A 20,070-nucleotide genomic window follows, 5' to 3' on the forward strand; every position below is an offset into this window, starting at 1 on the left:
TAATTATTTTTAAATGAGAAAATTTCATTCTACTTTAATAAATGAGTCATATGATAAAATTATTTAAAATATTTTACCTAAACCCTGGGTGACAGCTCAGTTGGAGCATCATCCTGAAGGGCAGAGGTTGCCGGTTCGATTCCTGGTCAGACACATACAGGAGTGGCTCGATGTTCCTCTCTCTCTCTCTCTCTCTCTCTCTCTCTCTCTGTTTCTCTCTCCCTGCATCTCTATAAAAATAAAAACAATAAATATTTTACCTAATAAAATATCTTCCTCTTTTTAATGAGAAACGAGCCCTTCTATATTTCCTTATTCAAATAAACTGAAGACTCTTCTTATTATGTTCCTTACTGACAGAATTAGATTGTTTTTGTTTTTTCACAAAACAAGTGTTAGAATATTTAAAATGTGTAGTTTTTAGATTGGATTTAGTTGCATAAAAAGCACTTTTATGTATAGTATTTTTAAATATAACTATTTTTAAAGTTTCTATTTTCAAATACTCGTGATTAATGTGTCATAATGTAATAATAAAATAACCATGGCTTACACATTTTGTCTTGCCTCATATAGTGTGTATGGAACACAAATTGTTCACAAGACATTAAGTATTGTGTTGTTGACAACTATTATTTACAATTAAACTGCCTATTCATATCTTCATACATGTATAATACATATCTATATACATAGATATATGCCACATGTATATATCTATATTCACACAGACACACACAAAAAAGTGCACTTGCCTTTTCAAAAAATTGATTTATAAGTCAACTGTTAGGCTCCAGTGATTTCAGTATTTTGTTTATATTTTATTAGAAATGCATGTGGTTTCTGAGGTTTTTAAACAAATACATGGAATGGTTGAAAGATTTATATTGCTTGTGCTTAGCTAAATATGTCATCTCTAGAAAATACGTGGTTTATTTTGGCACTGTTTTAAAAACTCAAATATTTTAAACATTTGTTAAGTTGGAGCTTGCACATTTGAACTAGTAGCATACATTCCAGAAGAGCATCTCAAGTTACCAAACTTGTAATCCTTTTACTAGAATAGCCTTTCCAAAAAGTTTTCTTTTTTATTATGTAGTTTAAGTTAAATTTATAAATGTTGAAGTTACTATTTTTAATGTAAAATTTTAGAATTTGACAATGATAAATATATCTTTGAGAGTTATTAACATATATACTATTGATATTTCTTTGCAGAAATTTAATACACATATTGTTATTTTTTTGCTGTTTTCTAAATACAGTTTTAGAGTATGCTGGTACTTTGGAAGCCATCAGTGTCTTGACTATTTAATTATTATCAAATGTGCATTTTAATGCACAAACTCAAATATCTAAAATATATTTACTTCTTTAAAAAAAATTTTAATTTATTGATTTTTAGCAAGAGAAGTAGGGGGAGAGAGATAGACAGGAATCTAGCTGCTCCTGTGTGTGCCCTGACCGGGGATCAAACCAGCAACCTCTGCACTTTGAGACTATGCTCTAACCAACTGAGCTATCCAACCAGGGCTAAAATATATTTACTTTTTATTCACATAAAATTTCCTGTTTCAAATTCTATACATTTCAGTGCAATTATTATACATTGATCTTAATCAAATTTATAAGTGTATAATGCTGAAGACACTGTACTTGATATGCACTATAAAGTATATTGCAGTAAGAAAACATTAAGTTCACTGTGAAACTGGGAAGCTGTGTCTGACTTCCTTAACCAGTTTAATAAAGATAAAAGTCAATATGAAAAATTTGTACCTTAGGAACCTTTCTAAACTACATAGATATAAAATAAAGTTATAGTAATAAAATATTAAAGAGAAACATTGTTTTTGGTAAGTATTTTAGAAAAACCTAAGGTGAAAGATCAAATTCTAGTTAAAAAATAATAGTGATAGAAGTCTACTACAAAGCACCTCTACTTATTGTTGAACCAACAGTTGAACTCTTAAAAACTGCTTTTGTTGGCCCTGGCCGGTTGGCTCAGCGGTAGAGCGTCGGCCTGACGGTAGAGCGTCGGCCTGGCGTGCGGGGGACCTGGGTTCGATTCCCGGCCAGGGCACATAGGAGAGGAACCCATTTGCTTCTCCACCCCCCTCCTTCCTCTCTGTCTCTCTCTTCCCCTCCCGCAACCAAGGCTCCATTGGAGCAAAAGATGGCCCGGGCGCTGGGGATGGCTCCTTGGCCTCTGCCCCAGGCACTAGAGTGGCTCTGGTCTCGGCAGAGCGACCCCCCGGAGGAGCAGAGCATCACCCCCTGGTGGGCAGAGCATCGCCCCTGGTGAGCGTGCTGGGTGGATCCCGGTCAGGCGTATGCGGGAGTCTGTCTGACTGTCTCTCCCCGTTTCCAGCTTCAGAAATTAAAAAAAAAAACAAAAAACTGCTTTTGTTGTGTTTGATCACTCAATCATAAGATAAATATAAGCAGACTATGTAACACCATCACCTGTACTGAAATTAGAATTTAAAGCTTAGGGTATGTGGCTGAAAGAGAACCAGGGTGGGATGGGCAGTAGAAGTCATCAGGGCAAAGAGTCTATAAACTGGTAATAATGATCATTACAGCGTATAAAAGCAATGTCTCACCATGCATGTATGGCCCTCGTAATCTTATTGTCATACATTTTACTTCTAATACATAGGTACACAATAATAATATTGTTATTTTTGTTTTAAGCAGTCAACTATTTTTAGAGATTTTAAAATAACACATTTTCTATTTACCACATATTTATCATTTCCAGTACTCTTTTTGTAGATCCAAATTTCTACCTGTTATTATTTACCTTATTCCTCAAGTATTTATCATTTATACTAATACAGGGAATGAATTCTTTCATCTTTTGTATGTTTGAAAATGTCTCTATTTTTGGCCTTCATTCTGTGGAAAACATTTTTTGCAGGATAGTGAAATTTAGGTGAACCTTTTTTTTTCTTAGTATTTTCAAGATGTTGCTCTATCATCTCTGGGTTGTGTTTTTATTCTTGCTGTCATTCTTATTTTTGTTCTCTGTACATAATATGTCCTCTGGCTGCTTTAAAGATATTTCCCTTTGTCCTCCTATAACTCTCTTAAAATGTCATCCTCTGGACATCCAGCTTCCCTCTTCTCTGTTGAGAAATCAGCTGTTAATCTTAATGTTCTTCTCCTAAAGTCAAGTCTCTGTTTTCTCCAATTTTTTTTTCCCGTTTCTTTGTTGTTTGGCACTTCTACTGTGTGCAAAGATGTGATCTTTGTATATTTCTTGCCTGAGTTCATAGACCTTATTAAAACTGACTTGATAACTTTTGTCAATTTTAGGAAATCTCTGGTCAATATCTTTTTCCCCTCCTTGTGAGATTATACAATATATATTATATATAATATATTATTATTTTTTGATAGGGACAGACAGACAGGAAAGGAGAGAGATGAGAAGCATCAATTCTTTGTTGCGGCTCCTTAGTTGTTCATTGATTGCTGTTCAAGTTGTGCCTTGACTGGGGGGCTACAGCAGACTGAGTGACCCCTTGCTCAAGTCAGCAACCTTGGGCTTCAATCCACTGACCATGGGTTCATGTCTGTGATCCCACGCTCAAGCCAGCGACCCTGCACTCAAGCTTTTGAGCCTGTGCTCAAGCCGGCGACCTCAGCGTTTTGAACCTGGGTCTTTCGTGTCCCAGTTCAATACTCTGTCCACTGCACCACCGCCTGGTCAGGCATTGCTGTACTTTTTTTAAATTATATGTATTTTTTCACCCTGTTCCCATATATCGTTTCCACCTTCTTCGGTGTTGTTCTTTTTTTACTCTATGTACATTAGTTTTGAGTTTTCAAAATTACCTTTCATTTCACCAATCCTGTTAAAGCCATTTATTTAATTTTTAATTTCAGATTCTGTGAAATACTCATCTTTTAAAATAAATGTATTGTCCCCACTTTGCCTCTGTTTTCTTGAACATTTGAGTCATGGTTATTTAAAAGTCTATGTCTACTAACTCCACTATCTGACTCACCTGTGGGTCTTCCTCTACTGTCTATTTTGTTTCTTGATGTTTAGATACATGGTCCTGTCTCTTGGCATGCTTCTTAATTGTTGACTGAATGTAAGACATCCTGAACCTTCCAATGGTTTTATCTTCCTTCAAAGAGGACTTAGCCTTTCTTCTATTGGGAAGATTGAGTGAGAGTGAGTCACCTTAATCCAGTCAATTACTGTGCCAGTGATGCTGGGTTGTATTTTGAATAAAGCTCAGCTTTCTCTGGTTAGCCTCTCTTCCCATTGCATAGCTCACCAGGGCTTTCAAAAATAAAAGTGGTATCTTCCCTGGGGCCCTTTTAGCTATTCTCACCTAAGCTTTTTTTAACCTTCTCAGGACATCTCAGAATTTGCCAAGTATTTTGAAAGGGAAACTAGGCATGTGTTTCAGGCCCTTTGACTCTCCAGGTCTGTCACTCCAGCCCTTCAAGATTACCAAAATGCTGCTGGTGTCTCTGTCCCTAGCAACAGTCTTCTGCCAGGACAGAGCCCAGATTATCATTCTGTCACCTTCACTCAAAACCAGCAAATGCCTCCAGGGAAGAGCAGCTGCAGATCAGTTTACCACTGTGTTCTCTGGAATCTGAGTCCCTCCCGTTGTCATTGTTTCAGCTCCTCTATAATACTTTTAAACAAATACATTTTGTATTTTATCCAGCTTTTCTAGTTGTTCTTGGCAAGAGCATTGGTCTGCCACAAACTACTACTCTGTTGTGTCTGGAAGCAGAATTCCAGTGAGTTTTACATTTCTGTTACATTTTTCATTTCTGGAGGTTATAGTCTGTTCGTTCCCCCATTTATTTGGTAATTTTTATGGTTTCTTGCTCCCATCTCATTTTCAATCCCGTTTTTAATTTCCTTATACATTTTAAATGTGTTTATTCTATAGTTAATTTCTGAATAGTTTAATCTCTCAAGTATTTACTGCTCCAGTTTTGCTATGTATTATTTCTGCTAGCTACATTTACGTTGCCTACTTTTTTGGAGGTTTGGTGATTCATGAATTTGAGCTTCTCTTTCTTAGAATTATCCTCAATGAGACTTTTCAAGGCCTGGGTATAAGGTGGCTTCCCCCATAGAGGCTTTGCATTTGCTTCTGCCGGTTACCTGGGACCATGTACAGGCTTTAGAGTGTTTTTAAAATCTTAATTTGAAATTTATGCCCTGGCCAGATAACTCGGTTCATTAAAGCATCATCTGGAAGAGCGGGGGTAGCCAGTTCATTCCTTAGGACACATACAGGAGCAGATTGATATTTCTGTCTCTCAGTAAATCAATAAATAATTTTTTTAAAGGAATTTTGAAAATTCTGAAAATTGAATAAATAAAAAAAAAACTAAAAAAAAATTGATAGCGAATTTCATGTTTATGGAATGAAAATATTAATATTTTTAAATGTACATACTACAGAAAAAAGTCTATAGATTTGATGTAATCCCCATCAGGGTTCCAATGGCAACCCTTGCCAGTGGCACAGTGAGTAGAGCGTCCTCCTGCAGACTGAAATTGCCAATTGGATGCCAGTATCTCTGGCTCAAGCCCAAGGTCACCAGTTTGAGCCCCAGTCAGGGCACATATGAGAAGCAATCAATGGCACAGCTAGTGGAACAATGAGTTGATGCTTCTCTCCCTGTGTGTGTGTGTGTGTGTGTGTGTGTGTGTGTGTGTCCCTCCTACTTCCTCTCAAAAAAAAAAAAAAAAGATTCCAATGACATATTTTACAGAAGTAGAAAAAAAATAATCCTATGTTTATATCATAATTAGATTATTTGTCTTTTTGGTCTTGATTTTTATAAGTTCCTTGTAAATTTTGGCTATTAAGCCCTTACCAGATGTATTGGCGGTTATGTTCACCCATTTAATGGGCTGCCTTTTCATTTCGTTGATGGTTTCTTTTATTGTGCCAAAACTTTTTAGTTTGATGTACTTCCAGTTGTTTCATTTATTTATTTATTTATTTATTTAGAGAGACAGGAACATCAGGCTGTTCCTGTATTCCCTAACTGGGAATCGAACTAGCATCCTCCATGCTCTGGGACAACACTCCAACCAATCAAGCTATTTTGCCAGGGCTCTGATTTTCTATTTTTCTTGCCTGAAATGAAAAATCAGAATAAAATATTGCTACAAGAAATGTCTGAGATTTTGCTGCCTGTTTTCTAGGATTTTTATGGTTTTGAATCTAACATTTAAGTCTTTAATCTATTTTAAGTTTATTCTTGTGTATGGTGTAAGAAAGTGGTCCAGTTTCTTTTCTTTTCTTTTTTTTTGTGATGTATCTATCCAATTATCCCAATACCATTTTTTTTAGGTGAGACAAGGGGAGATAGGCCGACTCCCGCATGTGCCCTTACCAAGATCCAATTGGCAACCCTGTTTGTGGATAATGTTCAAGTACCTAGTTATTTTTAGCACTTGAGACTGTAGCACTCAGACCAACTGAGCTATTCTCAGCACCTAGGGCCATCCTTGAACCAATTGAACCGCTGGCTGCAGGAGGAGAAGAGGGAGAGGGAGTGGGGGAGAAGCAGATGGTCTTTTCTACTGTGTGCCCTGACTGGGAATGGACGTTGGGATGTCCATATGCAGGGCTGATACTCTATCCACTTAGCAACCTGTCAGGGCCCCCAACACTGTTTATTGAATAGAGTACCATTACCTCATTGTACAATATGTTCTTCCCTCCTTTGTCAAATATTAAGTGATTATATAGGTGTAGGTTTGTTTATTTTGGGGCTCTCTATTCTCTTCCATTTATCTATATATCTGATATTTTGTTTGTTTATTTTTATTGATTATAATTTGTTGTGTTTACATAGATTCAAGTGTCCCTCCAAATATATCTCTCCCCCCATGTACCCCTCAACACCCCCCTTGGCCCCTCCCCCCAATGCCTTCCTCCCTTCCCTCCAGGATTTGCTGTCCTGCTCTCTATAACGCTGTTATTATATATAATTTCACTAATCTCTTTCCCTTCTCTGATCCCATCCTCTCATCCCCTTTCACTCTGATCACTTTCCCTCTGGTACCTTTGAACCCGCCTCTGCCTCTATTCTGTTTCTCAGTTCACATTGTTCATTAGATTCCTCAAATGAGTGAAGTCATATGATATTTTTATTTCTCTAACTGGCTTATTTCACTTAGCATGGTAGTCTCCACGTCCATCCATGTTGTCGCAAAAGGTAAGATTTTCTTCTTTTTCATGGCTGCACAGTATTCCATAGTATATATGTACCACTTCTTTTTATTCCACTTGTCCACTGATGGACACTTGAGCTGTTTCCAGGTCTTGGCTATTATAAACAATGCTGCCATAAACATGGGGGTGCATTTCTTCTTTTGAATCAGTGCTATGGTATTCTTAGGATATATTACTAAAAGTGGGATAGCTGGGTCCAAAGGCATTTCCATTTTTAATTTTTTAGGAATCTTCATACTGTTTTCTACAGTGTCTGCACCAGTCTGCATTCCCACCAGCAGTGCAGGAGGGTCCCCTTTTCTCCACACCCTTGTCAGCACTTATTGTGCATTGTTTTATTAATGAGCACCATTCTGACAGCTGTATGGTGGTATCTCATTGTGGTTTTAATTTGCATTTCTCTAATGATTAGTGATGTTGAACATTTTTTTATATGCCTATTGGCCATTTGTATGTCCTCTTTGTAGAAGTGTCTATTCATTTCTTTTGCCCATTTTTTTATTGGATTGTTTACCTTTCTGGTGTTGAGTTTTACAAGTTCTTTATAAATTTTGGTTATTAAGCCCTTACTATAACCTTTGTTTTAAAGTCTATTTTGTCAAATATAAGTATTGCTACCCCGGCTTTCTTTCATTTCCATTTGCATAAAATATTTTTTTCCATCTCTTTACTTTTAGTCTATGTATATCTTTTGTTTTGAGGTGGGTCTCTTGTAGACAGCATATGTATGGGTCCTGTTTTCTTATCCATGCAGCTACTCTATGTCTTTTGATTGAGCATTTAATCCATTTACATTTAAGGTTATTATTGATATGAAGTTGTTTATTGCCATTTTATTCCTTAAATCTATTATACGTTCCTCTTTTTCTAGATTTTTTTCCCCCTTTGTTCTGTTTACAACAGGCCCCTTAACATTTCTTGCAACATTGGTTTGGTTGTAATGAATTTCTTAAGGTTTTATTTTTACTTTTTATTTTTTTTGCCTGGGAAGCTTTTTATTTCTCCTTCAATTTTAAATGATAGCCTTGCTGGATCAAGAAGTATTGGTTGTAGGCTTTTGTTATGCATTACTTTGAATATTTCTTGTCATTCTCTTCTGGCCTCAAGTGTTTCTGTTGAAAAGTCAGATGTCATCCTTATGGGGGTTCCTTTGTAGGTGATTGACTGTTTTTCTCTTGCAGCCTTTTTATTCTTTCTTTATCTCTTAACTAGTATTTTAATATGATGTGTGTTGGTGGAGGTCTTTTTGGGTTCCTCTTTAATGGGATTCTCTGTGCTTCTTGAACTTGTGTTACTTTTCCCTTTATCTATTTAGGGAAGTTTTCAGCTATTATTTCTTCAATCAGATTCTCTATTTCTTATTCTTTCTCTTCTCATTCAGAAACCCCTATGATGCAGATGTTGCTGTTTTTTTCATGTTGTCACAAAGCTATTTTAGAATTTCCTCAGACTTTTTGAGCCTCTTTCTTTTTGCTGTTCTGCTTCCATACTTTTGTTTATCTTGTCCTCTAAATCACTGATTCAATCCTCTGCTTCATCCAGCCTGCTGTTAATTCCTTCTAGTGTAGTCTTCATTTCTGATACTGTATTTGTCATTTCTGACTGATTCTTTTTTATGATTTGAATATCATTTTTGATGTTTGCTATCTCTTTATTTAGGTGCTCATATGTACATCCATTGTTGCTCTAAGATCCTTGAGCATACTAACAATCATTATTTTAAACTCTGCATCAGGTAACTTGGTTATTTTCATCTCATTGTTCTTTTTCTGGGGATTTCTCTTGTTGATTCATTTGGATTGCATTTCTCTGTCTTCCCATTTTGTCTGTGTATAAACTCCTTTTTTGGATGTACTGTTTGTGTAGCTAGCTGAGTATAGGGTTGGTGTTGTCAGCCTCCTGCTTCCCATTGTGTTGTTTCTAGATCTTCTTTTGTTGGCATCAGCTGTTGTTTGTAATCAGCTGTGGGCTACTTGTCTGCTGCTACTGTTCTTTTTGCTATTTGTGTTGGCGTTTTCTATGCCTTAATTGGGTCAGGTGTGAGGAGCCCTTTCTTAAGATACCACTTTAACAAGGGTTGTTAGGTCCTGAACTGATGCTCTTTGTATCTAGCCACTGGATCCCTGGACATCCCTGGCCGGAACCTGGTGTAAACCAGTGGGTTGGGGGGGTCACTCCCTATGACTGGCCCTTAGCAACCTTCTTGGAGTTACGGGCAATCCAGAATTTGTGGCTGCCTCTACTTGGCCCAGGTGCCATTGTAAATATCTACTGCACTCCTAGGCTGGCTTTTATCTACTTTTGGCCAGTAGAGGTGGCCTCTATTTTCCCAATGTGTTGTCTGCTTACTGGCCCACAGCTGCCACCACCTGCTCAGGCACTTGGGCATGGACACCACCCCCACCACCACCAGGCCTGCCCTTTGGTGCGTAATTAGCAGTAGGGGGCAGTGTAGCTTAGACCTCAGTACTCAAAACCTGTATCCCTGATGTGCCCCCTGCTTCTAAGTGGGCAGGGTAATTGCTTCCCTTTGCTAGTTTGCTTCTCCCATGAAAAATGGCCACTTTAGATTTGGGGAATGACTCAGCACAGGGGTTAGAGCATAAACCCAGTGTGTGAGTGTCCTGGGTTCAATTCCCAGTAAGGGCACATAGAAGAAGCCCCCATCTGCTTCCCTACCCCTTCCTCTCTCGCTTCTCTCTCTCTCTTTCTCTCCCCCCCCCCTGCAGCCATGGCTTAATTGGAATGAATTGACCCCAGGTGCTGAGGATGGTTCCTATAGTTCAGGCACTAAAGAAAGCTTGGTAGCTGAGCAACAGAGCAATGCTCCAGGTGAGCAGAGCATCGCCCCCTAGTGAGCTTTCCAGGTGGGTCCTGATTGGGGCGTTTGTAGAGGAGTCTGCCTCACTGCCTCCCCTCCTATCACTGAATGAAAATTATAAAATAAAATAAAATGAGCAAAAGACCCAAATAGACTTTTTTGCCAAAGAAGATATATTAAAGACCAAGTACATGAAAAAATGCTCAACATCACTAGTCATGAGGGAAATGCCAATCAGAACTACAATGTGATATCTCCTCATGCCTCTTAAAGATGGACATCATCAAAAAGACAAAAGATAAAACAAATGCTGGTGGGGGTATGGAGAAAAGAAAATCCTTGTACAATTTGGTGTGATTATAAACTGGTACAGTATGGAAAACAGTATGGAGGATACTTAAAGGTTAAAAATAGAGTTAACATATGATCTAGTAATTCCACTTCTGGATACTTATCCAAAGGAAACAAAAATACTAACTTGAAAAGATATCTGCACCCCCCCCCATGTTTGCTGCAGCTTTATTAGCAATGACCAAGACATGGAAACAATCTTAAGTGTCCATCAAAAGGTGAATGCATAATGAAGCTGTGATTATATATATATATAATTCAACCATAAAAAATAATAGCCTGGCCTGTGGTGGTGCAGTGGATAAAGTATCAACTTGGAATGCTGAGGTTGCTGGTTCAAATCCCTGGGCTTGCCGGGTCAAGGAACATATGAGAAGCAACTATTATGAGTTGATGCTTCCTGCTCCTCTCCCCTTTCTCTCTCATTCTTCTCTCTCTAAAATCAATAAATAAAATCTTCAAAAATATAATAATAAAATCATTCCATTTGCAACAATATGGAAGGACAATGAAATAAGAGAGAAAGACCAATAATGCATGCTCTCATGTGGAATCTTAAAAATATATATAGTAGGGAATTTTTTTAATGCTTTGTATATTGTCTTAAAGAATTCTCTTTTTGAGTGAATGCTGGACTGTGTCCTTATTCCTTGCTCCAGTAGAAGAGTATAAATATCCAAGCTCATCTTCACCCCTAGCATAAGGCAAATGCTTTCAAGGTAAAAAAACAACAACAAACACCTTCTAGGCCCTGGCCGGTTTGCTTAGTGGTAGAGTGTCAGCCCAACATGTGGAAGCCTCCACCTCAGGCACTAGAATAGCTCTGGTTGCAGCAGAGCAATGCCCAAGATGGACCAAGCATCGCCCCTTAGTGGGCATGTTGGGTGGATCCCAGTCAGGCGTATGCGGGAGTCTGTCTGTCTACTGCCTCCACCCCACTTCTCACTTCGGAAAAATACATAAAAACAAAAACAAAAAAAACACCCTGTGCTTCATTTACCATTTAGGATTCCCAGTTTTACTTAGGTTTTGATCTCTCCAAGTTACCAACTTACCAACATATTGATGCATTTGAGACTATGTTTGTCATTTTCTGACCAGCATTTTTACTTGCTTATCAAGTCCAGGTCCATCCTAGCAGGAAACAGCAGTCAGGGTGAAATATTATTAAATTCACACACACACATATACACGCACACCTGTATTGCTAATAAAATGTTCTGAATTTAGTTCCCAATTTAATATAACTTATGTGTCTGATGAAAATGAATAGATAATAAAATTATCTTCCAAGAGGCATAATTGCAGCTCTTTGTCCCCACCAGTAACTACAAGCAATTTTCCACTAGAGAAAAGAATTATGATTGAATAATCCAAATTAGCCTGGGCAAGAAAACTAACAGCTGCCCAAAATGAAATGTTTGAGTTATGAGCCATGTGCCACTTTGGTTTATCTGCAGCCAACATGTTCAAGATCCGTATTCAGTTAACCATGTTGCTTTGGGAGGGCCTGCTTGCCCTGAATAAGAGCTGCCTGGTGATGAGTAAGAAGAATCCGTGACACACAAGTTCAGACCTTGCAACTTTGTTTTTGTTTTTTGAACTTTCTTCTCCATTGTAGCTAGGGATCCGTGGTGGAATTTAAACACTTGTATGGTAACTCCATTCTTTCAGCCATGTGTTTGCTAAGCTCTAGCTAACAAACTTTTAACACTGGCTCCATGCAAAGCAAGACGTAGAAAACAGTAACAATCAACACTCCTGGTTTTAGCATTAAAACCATATAATTTATAGGTCTTCAGGCAAGTAAGACGCTCTTGCCTGTCTAGTCCAGGTATTCCCAAAAAAGTAGTTTTGACACTATGAAAACTAAAGAAGCAAACCAAAGTGCACCTAAGAAAGCTCAAATTAAGAGGTGACTCTCATTTCAAAAAAGCATACCTATTGTAACAGAAACTTCAAAATGTGTGCCTGCTTTGAGACTTGGGAACTTTGCCTAACGTAGAACCAAAATTACATAAAAGGTGAGGGCTGCCAAATCCACTTGGAAAATGTACTTTGTCTCATGTGGCCCTTTTCTTCCAAGTCAACAGCTTTGGTTGCTTAGGGAGATCCTCCAGATAATGTCACAAAGAATGTTTCTCAACCCATATGGATTATGTACACATTGGCTTGCTAAAGACAAGTTTTGACTTTAAATCTCTCAGCCTCATTTTGCTTCTAAACATATTGTTTTGAAACAAAAACCAGGTGACTGAAACTAAGGAGAATGAATTTCTTCTCCAAGTCGTAAACCAGTTCAAATATAATTTTAACAGTGATAAAATAATTTGACATAAAGTGTCTCAGTGTTACTGCTTTACTTAAGGTACGTTGATTATTACTGTCATATCAGAGTCTTATCCCTTTGCAAAATTAAAGTTGCTTTTTGCATCTTATCTTCTTAAACTGTTGGTATATTATAAAGAGTAGTTATATACTTTTATTTAGGTGACATAGAGGAATATAAGTATGTAATTTTGTTTGTCAAATACAAGTGAGGAAAAACTTTTAAAATCAGAAGTTTCCTTTCAAGTCCTCAATCATACCAAAATAATCTTTATCTCTGCTTTTATAAAAATGGCACCATTTTCAAGAAATAAATCTATCCTGTGAACTGCAAGTTTAAATATTGCAGATATTATCTTTAAGTTGCAGTAAGACAAAAAGTGACTTCATCAGCTCTTGAATCAGAGAATGGAATGTGTGTACTTTTATTTTTTAGATTTTAAGAAGATTTTTCTGGTCCTAGGTTAGATTTTTTTTTTTCCCGAAGAACCAATAGCCCAAATCATCACTTAAGTTCTGGCATGTTATTCTGTTTTTATAAGAATGGCAAGAAAATTAATAAAAGCAAATTTCATTCTTACTAAAACCTTAGACCCTGTATGCTTCAAGTGTCCTTTGCGTTTTAGTTCTTACCCTGTGCTTTCTTCATTTAATTCATTGCTGTGTGTTATATCCTTTACTCCATCAAATTCACCTCCATGTGTTTAAATTCATTCTTCAAGAATACTTACATGTGACCCTGCATGGAGCTTTCTCTGAATCCCCACCCGACTCCAGTGCCAAATTGCAGTTAATATCTCTTCTCTATGGCTTGTAGCCCCTTCCTTGTCTCTTATTAGAACAGTTCCGTTTCCCCCTTTTTCAGTATTCCTGTGCTACCTCTCAGCAGAAGGCAGCCTCTGGACATCAGAAATTGTCTCATTCATATTTCTTTTCACAGATGAATAATCATTCTTGTTAATGATGAAAACCTGAATTTTCAAAATAGAGTTTTGTTTTACAAATATTTGTATGGCCTCTCTTTCTAAAAGTATCTGGCATTAAATGATTAAGATTCGAGTCTCTTTTCCTCAAACAGTGGTATTAAAATACACAATTATACCAAGTTATCCAGCACCTGACACAATAGCAGGTAAAACACTGTGCTCAGCTGAAGATGTTAAGTTTTAACTGTAATCAATTTAAAGTGAAAAGTTTTGTGGGCTTAGGGATTTTTTGGTTGGTTTTGTTTGCTTGTTTGGTTGGTTGTTTGGTTGTTTGGCTGTTTGGTTGGTTTGGTTTAACTAGATTTAGTTTTTGAAATCAGAATTTCTTGTGTAGCTGTTCCACACAGTTTAAAGTTTGAAATTCCATTCTACGATAAAGTGAAGACATGGCTTCATTGTCTTGGAAAGTTTATACAAAATCTCCAGACCACAAAATCTGCCATGTAAATCTTTACTGAACAATGGTAATAACTAAATTGCCTTCTGGAACTAAGTGTGTCAAAATTTTAAGTTCAGGCAAAGACAGGAATAAGGAAAGCAATATATAAACCAGGCTGGTGTGGTTGGGTGCCTTCTGATAGTGCTTCAATCTACTTTAGTTCATAATTTAATGATTCCTTATTTCCAAAAAATAACAAAAGTTTTATGAATTCTGATTATTTTAATAAACTTTCTTGAGATTTTACTTTCTGGCTTTATATCATTTTTTCAATACCTGACCTATCCTATAAGATATTTGAGAGTAAACATAATTTGTGCGTGAACATTACCCACCAAGCAACAACTTCCAAAACTAATATTTAGTTACTAATTTTATTTCCTCTCTACTTTAGTCTCCACCAATTCTCATCACATTACTTGCTGAATGAAAATCCTAAAGCTTAAAAACATAAACACATAGGTCAGTTATATCAAAGGCTTTTTGAAACACTCAAGCATAGAATAGCCATTGCATTTTACTCGTATGACATTAACACCTTTAATTTCCTTAAAGAAGAGTTTTTTCTCATTAACCTGTCCTGGCTGTGTCTAATCAAATGATATTTCGGGATAGCATGTCCTTCTCCAAAATTGTTTCTAGCATGTACTTCTTCACTATCTTGGTTACAAATGATTGCCAGCAGAGTGATTCACCTTCAATGACAGTATTTGTAATTTTCTAAGAACTACAGTTTTTTTATTCATCAAGCAACAGTAAACCAGAACTGCCAACATTGTTTAAATTAAAATCATCTTAATGAATAGTGCTCACATTTTGGCACATAGCCAAATGAACCATCTTTGTCTTACAGTAGCAAAAGTGTTAAGACACTACCTACATTAAGACTTCATTTTTGTTGGCCCTGGCCAGTTGATTTAGTGGATAGAGTGTCACCCAGTGTACAGACGTCCTGGGTTCAATCCCTGGTCAGAGCACACAGGAGAAGCAACCATCTGCTTCTTTTCCCTTCCCTCTCCCCCTTCTCTCTCTATCCCCCTCCTGCAGCCATTGGTTTGAGCATTGGCCCCAACACTGAGGATAGCTCAGTTGGTCCAAGCATTGCCCCCAGATGGGGTTGCCAGGTGGATCCTTGTCAGATGCATGCAAGTATCTGTCTCACAATCTCCCCTCCTCTCACTTACAAAAAAAAAAAAAAAAAGACTTAACTTTTCTTGAAATTTATCAGGCGAGAAATGAAAATGCTATAGAGTCTTAGCTTTTCCTCTGAACATCTAAAGTTCTCTTAGCTAGTAATTTTTTTTATTTAGAATTAGGATATCTCATCTTTTTGAAACTAATTAATTAAAACACATAGTCACCTTATGAAACTTTCACATTTTGGTAAAATGAGAGCAAAGAATTAGATAACTGTCATAATGTGACATTAGCAGGCATATTTAGAGGTAGAAGTACAAATGTGTATTCATTCCTAAGCTCCTGCTTCCCTGTTTCTTTTAAGAGCTGAAATTTGTGCCCTCGTGGTTAATGTTTTGACAGATTTTATCATAAACCTTGCTGTTGTAAATTTTACTTGAGCCAAAATTTAACATGTTGCAAGCTTAGAAACAGTTTTTACTGTTAGTGACCAGAAAAGGAAATAAATCAATTATGCTCTTTTGAATGGTAGGAGTACAGAGTTTAACTCTTTCAAAGTTACACATTATTTGAAATTTGGAAGAAATTCTCATGTTGCATGTTCAAAGCCTCTCAATTGTCAATAAAATATACACAAACACTTTTGTGAATATTACAAGGGAGACTGTACCAAAGAAAATGTTACATGGTTTAAATATGCTCAGTAAATTTTATAATTTAGTGAGCCAAAATATTATCCCTATTTTTTTTTTAATGAAAAGACCCTTTGTCTTAGTATACAGAATCAAAAACTTTAAACCCTCAGCATGTGGTTGATTCAAATACTATGGGGTGGCTATTTGTTTCCAAATATTTATCAGCATGTTCTTCTGTTAGACCCTATTTTATGGTGTCTGTCATCTACTATTTTATAACTACTTAGAATGTTTTATTAAACATGCTCCCAATCATTGTTATTCCTAATAGCCTGCAGATCTAGATATTTTTTTCTTCTAAAACATTCTCAATGACCATGACTATTAATATTTACCTATAAATGCGTTTGTACACAGGCTCAACCATAGCACATCAGTGAAGAGAAAAAAGAGTTGTTACCCAGTTCTTTATTCTAGAATAAATCAAATCAACAAATATTTATTGAATGTCTACTATGTGCAAATAGCCCTGGACTGGTCAGCTTTTAAAAGCCATCCAACTTTGCACATTGAAAAATCAAAGCATTATCATTTCAAGCATTGCAGAAGCTGTCTCCATGTCCTTTATGTGAGGACCCTGCAGTTACTTGGGACCCTGAAGTTATTTGGGATAAAGAAAGACAAGGAGGAAAAAGCTACTTCACAGACCAAAAAGAGGAGCGAGACTATCCTAAAATATCACCATCGATGGATTGCACCAAGTATGTGTGTGTGTGTACATATGTAGATATGTATGAGTGTATAGTATAATGTGTGTGTGTATATACATATATACACAGAAAAAAATGAGTGAATTTGAGAAAAACAGAGTGTTAAAATCATTAAGAATGGGCATTTACTTTTGAGTCCAGAAGTTTCCTTGTAAAAGGGGCTTAATAGTTCAACTAATGTTAAGTCCTACAGTACCATGATACCAAAATATATAATGGTGTAACAGAAACATTACTCAGCTTGGTGCCCTAAGTTCTAAAACCTAACTTTTTCTAAAGTGTATTAAGAGATGACCTCATCAAGCAATAGATTTATAATAAGAGTGATTTTTATGTTGTTACTATAGAAAATTGTTGTAGGGTCTAAATAAGAAGTTAATTTTATCATAAATAAGAGAAACTATTTAAAAGTTCATTTTGAAGATTCTAATTGTTATTAGAAACTATATAAAAATTACCAGTAAGAAACAAAACTTGTATACTTAATTATACTATATTGTATAATATTATCTTATTATACTATACTATTTATAATATATATAATATTATATTATACTATATATTGTTATATATGCCTATGCATTTTAATTCATTAATTTATAAAAAATAAAATAATATCCTATTTACCACATCAAGTAATTAAATGTGTTTCCTTTGTGAACATATAAGAGGAAGGCCGGTGCGAATTTCCAGCTTTACCAAATAGAATTAATCCTGCCCACTTTGCATAAAAAGTAGCAATGTGTTGGTCATTGATGATACGGTCATTGACAGTTGTACAGAGGATGTCTGGTGTCAATTTTAAAATATTTGTAGAAGAAGTCATTTTAATATCAATTTTTGCCTCTTATTGGTAGGTTAAGTTTAATTTCTAATGAAAATGAAAGCAGACCCTTTCAGTAACCTTTTAAAGAAGTAGCTTTTATCTTTCCTGAAATGCCTACAATTAATTTCTCAATTTTTTGTGTGAGAAAAGAAAGTGATATAGCTCCATTATTCCAAGTTTATACTTCTGTTGTGAAATTGTTGGTTATTAGGATCACTTTGAAACAAAAATACCTTCTCACATATCTTTTAATTATGTGATACTTACCACGCATTCAAAGCAGACCCTGGCTCCCTTCTCAGCAGCCTTTCCCTTTTCCAGAAACATTCCAGCGGCCTTGTAAATACAGTGAGCGCTGCCAGTGTGTGACTAGGGCTACATTGGTTTGCTCTCTTTCATCTATTTTTTTTTGTATATTGTGTAATTAATGCCTTTGGATAGATTCTAAATAAAATTTCACTTGGATGTTCCAGATAAAATGCTTAAGTTCATGAAGAAATATTATCTCTAGAGTTGTTTCTGATTTTCATCTCATCGTTCCCCTCTTCTGACCAGAATCCCCACTGCTGAGACCCTCCCCCTAGGACCTAGCCTGGATTCACCTGCCCCCTTGTGGTGTTCCTCTTGGAATAGTTCATTGATTTTTTTGAATTTTGGATTTGCCTGAGAAATGTCATGATTCTTGTCTAATAGTCTAAGGTCAGAAAAGTTTCTTCTGTTAGATACTAACATAAAAAAGTGAAAGTTTAAAAAAAAATTAATTCAGAGCACAAGATGAAAATTAGGACTATAAAGAAATAGATATCTTGGAATAAATAATGATATTTTATCTAGAATCAATAGCAGAGACCTGCAGACTGATACACTAAAGAGATGTTTCAAAAACCCTCATAAACTTAAAATCAAGTTTCTTCTATGTCAGTGTCCTCTTTTGAAGTAAGTGCAGGAAGAGAGGTAAATGCTACTCTATTTTATTTAAATTTTAATAGATTTTCTATTTCCTTCCTGTTGTCAGAATGATTATGTGTGTGTGTGTGTGTGTGTGTGTGTGTGTGTGTGTGTGTGTGTGTGTATATATCTCAAACCTTACATCTTGGATAGTCTGGTATGTCCGACACGACAGATACAAAACAGGTTTTGGTTTTGCTCTCTTAAAAAAAGAACCCGTTCACATGCCACAGGCTGATTCTTACAATCTTCAGTTGAAGTCAGTGAAATCTGCACATGGAAAGGGATGTACGTGTTCAATGAGTGAGTTACCTACCCACCAGTTCAGGGACATTTTGCAAGCATAAAAATTTAAGAATTAAGCCTCTAGTTAATAAGGATGAAAGAAAGAAAAAATGGGGGAAAGTTCTACTTACATAAATAATTATTCCTTTTGAGAAGAAGAGATACATTAATAAATTATGGTTAACAAGACTCCAGGTAAAAAATTTTAAGACACTTTTTCTATCTATAAACGGTACAGTAAATATTTCTAGTGGAAAAGATGTCTCTTCCTCTGTTGTTTCACCTCCCATGCCTACCCTTCCCCCCAAACCAGATTTGATTGAATAATAGTGATCCTCTGTCACATTTTAAACATCCTGTCATCTCTTGAGATCTAGAAGAAGATACAGTATGCACACTTTAGTAAAGCTATTTGTAGCCCCACTCCCAGATCTCTAGTAGCCACTGCTCCTCTGCAGATTCTCATACATTTGCAACAGTTGACCTACTAACAGGTTCCCAGAAACACAAGTTCAAATTTTGGCAGGCTTACCTCACCTCTTTGTCCTTCCAAAGTACATAAATGCTAAACTGTGTTCACAGTGAGGAAGGGAGAGTCATTCCAATGAGGCTTTTTAAAACCAAGACCCTTTCTTGTGCCTACCAAGTTACTGCCATCTTCGCCAAGGAATAAAATTTTGTCAGTGTGCCCTTGGCATAATTTCTTCAGCCTGGATTAAACACAGGTGACTGGGAGTCTACCTTATCTCCACAGGGCATTAGTCACTCTATAAAAGTTAAATTTATTATGAAATGCTTTGTTTGTGTTAACATATATCTTCCCTGGGAAGTTGGAAACAAAGACATGTCCTTTAAGACTCCATATGGGGAAAACACATCCTCCTGTGGAATTTAACCTTAATTTGAACCAAGATCTGTGAAAGAAAAGCACTTTAGTGTATTGTTCCCTTGCTCCACCCATCTATCCCCTTATCTAAATGGGGTTACTGTTGCTTCATGTTTCTTAACTCTTTCCATGCCAAACCTTGCTTTCCTGAGTTAAAAATTTCCCTTAGAAGAGAAGTATATTAGAATAATTGTGACAAACAGTTATGCTTTACTTGCAAGGATAAGTGGTTTTGTGTAATATATTAATTCTGAGATCCTCTTAATTAAATAAATGGTACAGCCAAGCTGTGCTGATATATTTTATTGTTAATTTGGTTGTTTTAACAAATGGTACATGGTAAAGAATATTGTATTTCCTAAAATTGCATTTCCTGATAATCGTTTCTAAGATTCTCTTACTCGTAAACATTGTCATGTA

General features: G+C 36.3%; 1 long non-coding RNA gene across 1 annotated transcript; it reads right to left on the minus strand.

The window, feature by feature from the left end:
- Positions 1-56: 56 nt before the first annotated feature.
- LOC136377577 (uncharacterized) lies at positions 57-17,850 on the minus strand. Its single transcript, XR_010746330.1, has 3 exons — positions 17,799-17,850; positions 11,466-11,544; positions 57-230 (listed from the first exon to the last, which is right to left on the minus strand). It is a non-coding gene; the product is annotated as an uncharacterized lncRNA (long non-coding RNA).
- Positions 17,851-20,070: the final 2,220 nt, after the last annotated feature.

Source organism: Saccopteryx leptura, chromosome 6 (assembly GCF_036850995.1).
Source record: "Saccopteryx leptura isolate mSacLep1 chromosome 6, mSacLep1_pri_phased_curated, whole genome shotgun sequence".
Lineage (NCBI taxonomy): Eukaryota > Metazoa > Chordata > Mammalia > Chiroptera > Emballonuridae > Saccopteryx > Saccopteryx leptura.